This window comes from Theropithecus gelada, chromosome 7a, assembly GCF_003255815.1.
Source record: "Theropithecus gelada isolate Dixy chromosome 7a, Tgel_1.0, whole genome shotgun sequence".
In the NCBI taxonomy this organism is placed as follows: domain Eukaryota; kingdom Metazoa; phylum Chordata; class Mammalia; order Primates; family Cercopithecidae; genus Theropithecus; species Theropithecus gelada.
Window position 1 is genome coordinate 48,019,618 of NC_037674.1, and position 9,437 is coordinate 48,029,054.

Here is a 9,437-nt window from a genome sequence, read left to right on the forward strand (position 1 = left end):
GGAGCTTACATACAGCACACAAATGTATGCACCCACACACAGATACACAAACAGACATATATGCACATTTTGATCCTGCCTTAGAAAACCCTTTCTTCATGCCCCTCTTCCGATCAGGTGAGTTTCGTTATGGCAGAATTACTTGTGCCTCCTTACTTCAAGTGGCCTTAGTTCAGAGGCTCTTCAGACTATTCCTGGGCCTTTGTCTGGTTGTAAGAACAGACATGTAGTCAAAGTCAACTCTCCCTCCTCACATTACCACTCACACAAACTCTAACCTATACATTAACTGGTTAAGTACTCACTGGGTTCACAATCTTTATTTGTAATTTAGTTTGAATACTTTAATTATATGACTAAATTGACAGGATGCTGAACACTGATGACTCTTCAAGAAACAAAAGTTCTAAATGGGGGGAAGAGAAGAAAGTAAGTCTGAGTGAAGGTGGAAGAAGCGAGATAATAAGAAAGTAATGCCAGGTATGGCAGTTCACGCCTGTAATCCCAGCACTTTGGGAGGCCGAGGCGGGTGGATCACTTGAGGTCAGGAGTTCGAGACCAGCCTGGCCAACATGGTGAGACCCCCGTCTCTACTATAAAACACAAAAATTAGCCAGGCATGGTGGCACGCGCCTGTAATCCCAGCTACTTGGGAGGCTGAGGCAGAAGAATTGCTTGAACCTGGGAGGCTGAGGTTGTAGTAAGCTGGGATTGAGTCACTGCACTCCAGCCTGGGCGACACAGCAAGACCCTGTCTCAAAAAAAAAAAAAAAAAAAAAAAAGAAGCTTAAGTGGATTTTCAGTCAGATAGCTCAGTAAATTACCCTTTTGTACACACCCTTTGTTCCATATATATTTTGTAATAGGTTAAGTGGGAAGAGAGAGACGGAGAGAGAGAAGTCCAGTTAAAATAGATAAACATTTTCATAGACTGGAACAAAGAAAAAAAGCAATGCTATGATTCAAGCTAAGCCCTAGACTTCATAGGCTGTAAGTCCCAAAGAAAGCATAAGTGAACAGGGAGACAGCTCCTATATGGTGAAAGGGACTAAAAGTGCTTTTCAAGACATGGACTAAAGCCAGCTTCGCAACCCTACATGAAAGAGGAGCTCTAGAAAAGAAGCTAAACACTTTGTATCTCAATCTTCTCACTATAAAATGTGTATACTACCATAGATTTCAATGAAAATGAAATTAAATGATATATTCTAGTACTTCCCATATTTTCAAGTATGTGAATATATGAAGAACTAAAAAGAACTACTTCTAGTTATTTTCCATATATTCTACAATATAATCTTTTACATGAAAAGTCTCAATGTGTAAATACTTCTGAGTCTATACAATAAATGTCTAAAGAAATGAAGTCATTACCAAAGCAAAACTTAAGAACTAAGGCTGTGATATCAGATCATTTTCAACTTGTCCTGCTTCCGTGGCTAAATAAATAGAAAATCATGAAAAAGTCTTTATTTCTTCTAATGTTTTATTCCTCAGTTATGGGAAGGTGGAAAAAAATAGGGCCTGCATTTATAGGGTTTTGCATATGACTAAAATTGGTTATACATGAGTTAAGATATAGAATGCACCACCTACCACAGTTCCTGTTTCACAATATATGTAAGTGTTAATATGAAAATATTGAAGACTCCCAATCTCTCTTAATGTCTATTCATTCTATTCATTAATTTCTATTCATTCCTGTATAACTCTAAGATGTTCTGATGACACAAGAAGAGGTCACTGAAGAGTGCTATTATTGATGCATTCATGCTATATTGCTTCATTATTTCTAGATGTTGCCTATTGTAGCATCTAATCTATCATCCTTCTAATGTATTTTGATAAATATTTGACTAATATATGCCAAATTATCACAAATATTTGAAAAATATTGAATTATTACTTGTTTCTCCTTATCGATTCATTTAAGCAGTCAACTCTTTTTTTTTTTTTAATTATACTTTAAGTTCTAGGGTACATGTGCATAACGTGCAGGTTTGTTACATATGTATACTTGTGCCATGTTGGTGTGCTGCACCCATCAACTCGTCATTTACATCAGGTATAACTCCCAATGCTATCCCTCCCCTCTCCCCCTCCCCATAATAGGCCCCGGTGTGTGATGTTTCCCTTCCCGAGTCCAAATGATCTCATTGTTCAGTTCCCACCTATGAGTGAGAACACGCGGTGTTTGGTTTTCTGTTCTTGCGATAGTTTGCTGAGAATGATGGTTTCCAGCTGCATGATAAAAGACAGTAAAATATTTTAGAAATCATACTGTCCTTTAAATCCAATTGGTTATGGTTTCAAGTAACTTTTCTCTACTTGCAAATATTTCTGGTCTTAGAGCAGTCCACTCAGCCACACTACAATGAGCAGCACAGATTTTTTTTTTTTTTTTTTAAAAGGAAACAAAGCACACAACATGTCCCAGAGTTTGAGATAAAAACATTGAAAAAATGCCTGTGAATATCAACAATGTATTTTAAAACAAAAAAAGTTTATAATCTGTTCTTACCAAATATATGCTATTCATTATTTCTTTCTGTCAATATTTTCAAAAAAATTTTTTTTTTTTTTGAGACGGAGTCTGGCTGTGTCACCCAGGCTGGAGTGCAGTGGCGCGATCTCGGCTCATTGCAAGCTCCGCCTCCCGGGTTTACGCCATTCTCCTGCCTCAGCCTCCCGAGTAGCTGGGACTACAGGCGCCCGCCACCTCGCCCGGCTAGTTTTTTGTATTTTTTAGTAGAGACGGGGTTTCACCGTGTTAGCCAGGATGGTCTGGATCTCCTGACCTCGTGATCCGCCCGTCTCGGCCTCCCAAAGTGCTGGGATTACAGGCTTGAGCCACCGCGCCTGGCCTATTTTCAATATTAAAGAATACTATAATGACATAGAAAATGTAAACTATATTGTGGGTTCAAATGATAGAATCTACAGTAAAGGTAGTATTGGTATCGAGCTGGTAGAAATGTTCATCTTAATCCACATGATGATATGTCATTATATTTATAGCATAATGAGTCAAGGTAAATTAATGGATATTTATTTAGATAAATATGTTTATTCTGCTCTCTATATTTCAGTAACTTCTAAGTTTCAATCTTTATTTTCATACTTTATCTTTTATTTGGAAACTATTTGTCAAATGACTTATAAGCCTTGAGTACTAGTTCAAACTTGGTCAGGTTTAGAAAGCTGTTTCAAAGCTCTGAGAGATATGTGAAGATCAATTGGAAGGATGAGTAGTTTCGTAGGAAACTCTGCCTCATTGGAGATATTATTGGTCTTCAGTGCTAACAGGTCTTTTTTCAGATACTTTAAATTATTACAGAAAAAAAAACCAAAACAAAACATTTATCTACATGCTGCATGAATGGCTTCCAGTGTTCTTGGAGTTGTGTGGTAGAAGGGTACTGGGGATCTCCCACTTAAAAGTGAATTATTAGATTCAATCCTCCATTTCTTAGGAAACCTCATCTTTGGCTATTGTCATACCTGATGTATATGCATTCATAGTATTAGTTAAATTTTCTTCCCAGAATAAACTTTGAAATATCAGAAGGTGATATTTAACATTGTTTAGAAGAGTGAATAAATCAAAGATAGCAAGTTGTTTAAAAAAAAAAAAAAAGAAGAAGAAGCTAAACAAAAACTGCTGCCAGCACTAACTAGCTTATTTGGAACTGCAGACCTAAAGAGGGAGAAGGACACAAATGTAACCTTGCTAAACTAAGCAGCCTGTGGGTTCATTTACTGTGTCTGTAATATTCCTTGGTAGCATAACAGAACAGAAAATCTAAAATACCAGATTATCAGACCTGATTCTTGACTGAGGCCTTTGGCCAATGTAAGGAAACCCCAAAACTACTAGGTATGACAGAATAAGCATAGAGGGAGAAAGAAACAAAAACAAATAAACCAAATCTTTGTGCCTACAAATAGGAATTCCAGACATGTAAAGAAATGTTCAGTCGGGCGTGGTGGCTCATGCCTGTAATTCCAGCACTTTGGGAGGCCAAGGCAAGAGGATTGCTTGAGCCCACTAGTTTGAGACCAGCCCTGACAACATAGTGAGACCCTATCTGTACAAAAAGTTAAAGAATTAGCTGGGTGTTGTGGCACACTCCTGTAGTAGTACTAGGAGCTTGGGAAGTCCTGTAGTTTCTGAATCCTTGAGCCTGGGAGGTCGGGGCTCCAGTGACCATGGTCACACCACTGCACTCCAACCTGGGCGACAGAGCAAGACTCTGTCTGAAAAAAAAAAAAAAAGTTCAGAAAAAAAGTAACAAAGTCAACAATCAGAATATGAATTCATTCTGGATTAATTTGGGGTATAATGTGATAAAGACTAAGTATTCTTAGGATGCACAGATATATGACAGAATCATAAATTTTAAAAAAAGACCCAAAACCATGAAACAAAATAGGTAGAAATAAAACAAGAACAGGTTTAAATAAGAAAGAACCAACTATAAATAATTAAAATGAAAAAGTACTAATTGGAATAAAAAATCCAATAGGATAAAATCTAGATCGCACAAGCAACAGAAAGAGAACTATTTTATTTTTAGATCTATATAGAACATTTACAAAAATTGACCAAATACTATATAGTTTCAATAAATGTCAAAGGATATATCAGTCCATGGATCCTGACCATAATGAAATTAAATTAGAACTCAATAATGTGAGTGATTAAAAAAAATACTTGTCCAGACATGGTGGCTCATGCCTGTAATCCCAGCACTTTGGGAGGTGGAGGCAGATGGATCACTTGAGGCCAGGAGTTTGAGATCAGCCTGGCTAACATGGTGAAACCCATCTCTACTTAAAAAAATAAATAAATAAATAAATAGCTGGGTGCAATGGCAGATGCCTGTAGTCCCAGCTACTTGGGAGGCTGAGGCACAAGAATTGCTTGAGTCTGGGAGGAAGAGTTTGCAGTGAGCTGAGATCATGTCTCTGCACTCCAGCCTGGGTAACAGAATGAGACTGTTTAAAACAAAACAAAACAAAACAAAAACAAAGCTCTACATCTTTTAGGACAAAATGATGCTCCCTAAAAAAATTGGGTAAAAAGGAAATCACAACAGAAATGATAATATATTTAGAATTAAACAACCATGAAAGAATTACTATAACCAAAACCCATAGATGCATTAAAATAAAACAACCAACAAAAATAGTTTAAAATAAATGAGTTATGTGTTCAATTCATGAACCTGTAAAAGAATAACTAGAAAAGCCAAAAGAAGGAAGAAAAATTTTAAACTAAACTTTGTAAAAATATGAAAAAAAACCTTAGGTTCAAATGATAGACTAAAATCTAGTTCTTTTGACAAAAATTAAATGAAAGGCAAACTACAAGTAAACCTAATTAAGCAAAAAAAAAAAAAAAAAGAGAAAGTATGAAAAGGACATAACTAAAGTATATATGTAGGTACACATATTTACATATACATTACTTGAGCATATTTTATTGTTTAAATCTTCTGTTTCTTTACTACTCTTTGGTGTTTTTTGTTTGTTTGTTTTGAGATGGAGTCTTGCTCTGTCTCCCAGGCTGGAGTGCAGTGGCTCGATCTCGGCTCACTGCAGCCTCTGCCTCCCGGGTTCAAGTGATTCTCCTGCCTCAGCCTCCCGAGTAGCTGGGATTACAGGCACTCACCATCACGCCTGGCTAATTTTTGTATTTTTCGTAGAGATGGGGTTTCACCATGTTGGCCAGGCTGCTCTTGAACTCCTGACCTCAAGTGATCTGCCTGCCTCGGCCTCCTAAAGTGCTGGGATTACAGGCCTGAGCCACCACACCCTACCATCTTTACTACTCTTTGTTTTATGTTTTTCTGTGTTAAGTCTCCCATGATGGCTTCATGTTTTAAATTTTTTCCTTGTAATACTATCAATGTCTGCTTAATATTTTGAATCTGTAAGATGGTAAATATCCAAATTAACCTGTGGATTCAATGCAATTCACAACAACAAAAATCTCACAGATTTTTTTTTTTTTCTGTGGAAAATGAACAAGAGTCAGGTCCAAATTCAGGACAGCTCATTCTGTCCTCTTTGCAAAGGGCCCAAAAGGGCCAAGATAATTGTGAAAAATAAAAGGATGGGGACATTTACGCTACCTGATGTGAAGATGACTTATCAAACTATTGTAATTAAGACTGTGGAAGTTAGGTGCAGTGGCTCACACCTATAATCCCCACTACTTGGGAGGTTGAGATGGGAGGATCGCTTGAGGACAGGAGTTCAAAACCAGCCTGAACAACACAGTGACACCCTGTTTCTCCCTCCTTCTCAAAAAAAAAAGATAATGTATTGGTACACGATTACATAAACAGAACAGAATAGAAACCCTAGAAATACAGAAGAAACATTAAAAAATACATAATGAGGAAACTATGGACAGTCCACCTAATGGGGCTGATACAACTGGTTAAATAGGGAATATAACTTAAAACTTCATCCCTGCTTTGTGATCTTCCTGTTTTTAAGTTCCAAAAGATCAAAGTCCTATATGTGAAAAGCAAACTTTAGGGACCTTCACTGGCCAATTCGAAGGAAATCTAAGCATCAAAAAGAATAACACTTTGAATTTTTTAAAAAATCCATGAGTCCATAGTGACACACAACAGAAGATAGAATCAGTGAAAAAGGGAAAAAGTAGAGGTAGATTTTTTGTGTGTAGAAGAATGTCAGCTAATAAATATAGAAGGAATGATGGAAATTGAAAATCATTATTTTATAATCCCCAACATAATTAAGGCAAGGATCACTGATAAGTCATCATTAAGTGGTTATTTGGAAACATGACATCAAATTATCACTTCACTAAATATTTATTAGTTCCAAAGGGGAAATGTACCTCTACAATGCAAATATTTGGCAATCACAATCTTAACTAAGTGGTCACCATGTGCGGTTTTTTGTTTTCTTTTGAGATAGGTCTTGCTCTGTTGCCCAGGATGGTGTGCAGTGATGCAGTCATAGCTCACTGTAGCCTTGAACTCCTGGCCTCAAGTCATCTTCCTGCCTTGGCCTGCCAAAGTGCTGGGATTGCAGGTGTAAGCCACCACACCCAGCCTATCATGTGCCTTTAGATATGATACAGTAGGAGGTATACACCATCACTTGTGTGGTGTTTTGTTAGAAATGTCTGACCTGAATCTAATGATAAATAGTCAAACAAAAATCCAGAATATGAGACAGTCTACGAGATAACTGGCCACTATTTAAGGATTTAATATTATGAGGAGCAGAAGGAGGTAATAGTATTGTTTAAACTGAAGGAGACTACAGGCATATAACAGTCAGATGAAATCCATTGAATCTGGACTTTTGAAAAATGTATAAACTGGGTCGCGGGCAGTGGCTCATGCCTGTAATCCCAGCACTTTGGGAGGCCGAGGTGGGTGGATCACGAGGTCAGCAGTTCAAGACCAGCCTGACCAACATGGTGCAACCCCGTCTCTACTAAAAATAGAAAAAAATTAGCTGGGCGTGGTGCAGGCACCTGTAATCCCAGCGACTTGGGAGGCTGAGGCAGAAGACTCGCTTGAAACTGGAAGGCGGAAGTTGCAGTGAACCGAGATTGTACCATTGCACTCTAGCCTGGGCAATAAGAGCAAAACTCCGTCTCAAAAAAAAAAAAAAAAAAAAAAAGTATAAACCTTTCTCTTTGACAATTTAGGAAGTTTGAGTATGAAAAGAATGTTGGAAGTTGTGTTGAATTAACAATTTTTTTTCCTCAGGTGTGGTAATGATGCTGTGGATATGTAGGAGAATGTCATTGTTTTCTGGAAAATATGCTGAAATATTTATATATATTTTTTCTTTTTTTGAGACACTGTGTCACTCTGTCGCCCAGGTTGGAGTGCAGTGGCATGAGTTTGGCTCACTGCAACTTGTGCCTCCTGGGTTCAAGCGCCTCAGACTCCCAAGGAACTGGAATTACAGGCACGCACCACCATACCAGCTAATTTTTGTACTTTTAGTAGAGACGTGATTTCACCATGTTGGCCAGGCTGGTGTCAAACTCTTGACTTCAAGTGATCTGCCCAAGACAGCTTCCCAAAGTTCTGGGAATTACAGGCATAAGCCACTGCGCCCGGCCGAGATAAGCTGAAATATTTAGAGGTAAAATATCTCAATGCCTACACTCACTTTCAGATGGTTTGTCAAAAGGGAAAAAATACATATAGAGACAGAGAGATAGAGAGAGCGAATGTGTCAAGATGTTAATAGTTGATAAATACAGGTGAGAGGTATAACAGTATTCATTTTACTGTTCAACTTTTCTCTGGGTTTGAAATTCTGCAAAATAAACAAGAATATTTTTGAAGGTAAAAAATTAGAGAATAATAATAAAACAGTTTTATGACTTTAGGTGTTCTTAAGAGAAACAACCATTACAAACCACAACAAAAAGTCTTGATAAATTTTACTGTTTTAAAACTTTGGCTGGACGCGGTGGCTCACGCCTGTAATCCCAACACTTTGGGAGGCCCAGGCGGGTGGATCACCTGAGGTAAGTTCAAGATCAGCCTGATGAATGTGGTGAAACCGTGTCTCTACTAAAACTACAAAAATTAGCCGGGCGTGGTGGTGCGTGCCTGTAGTCCCAGCCACTTGGGAGGCTGAGACAGGAGAATTCTTGAACCCAGGAGGCAGAGGTTGCACCGAGCTGGGATTATGCCACTGCACTCCAACCTGGGCAACAGAGGGAGACTCCGTATCAAAACAAAACAAAGAAACGAAATAGAACAAAACACAAAAACCTAAAAATTCTGTACTATAAGATATAACATAAAGCAGTCAAAGAGATAAGCTCACCTGTAAGAAGATATTTACTATATATAACAAAGGATCAGTATCTAGAATATATGAATAAATTCTATGCAAAGAAAAAGGAGGGATGGGGCCAAATTACCCAATAGAAAAATTGGTAAAGGGGTCAGGCATGGTGGCTCTTGCCTGTAATCGAGGCAGTTTGGGAGGCCAAGGCAGGAGGATTGCTTGAGCCCAGGAGTGTGAGACCAGCCTGGAAAATATATTGAGAACTCGTCTCTACAAAAAGTAAAAAAAAAAAAAAAAAAAAAAAATTAGCCAGATATGTTGGTACATGCCTGTAGTCTCAGCTACTCAGGAGGCCAAGGTGGGAGGACTGCTTGAGCCTAGGAGGTCAAGGCTGCAGTGAGCTATGATCACACCACTGCACTCCAGCCTGGGTAACAGAGTGAGACCCCAACTCTTAAAAAAAAAAGAGAGAGAGAGAGAGAAAGAAAGATTGGCAAAGGATCTGCATAATTAATTTACAAAAGGAAATCCAAATGGCTAATAACACAAGAAAGATGTTTGTTCAATTTTACTAGTAATTAGGGAAATAAAAAACAAAACACAAAATGTTTAATAAAATTATAATACAT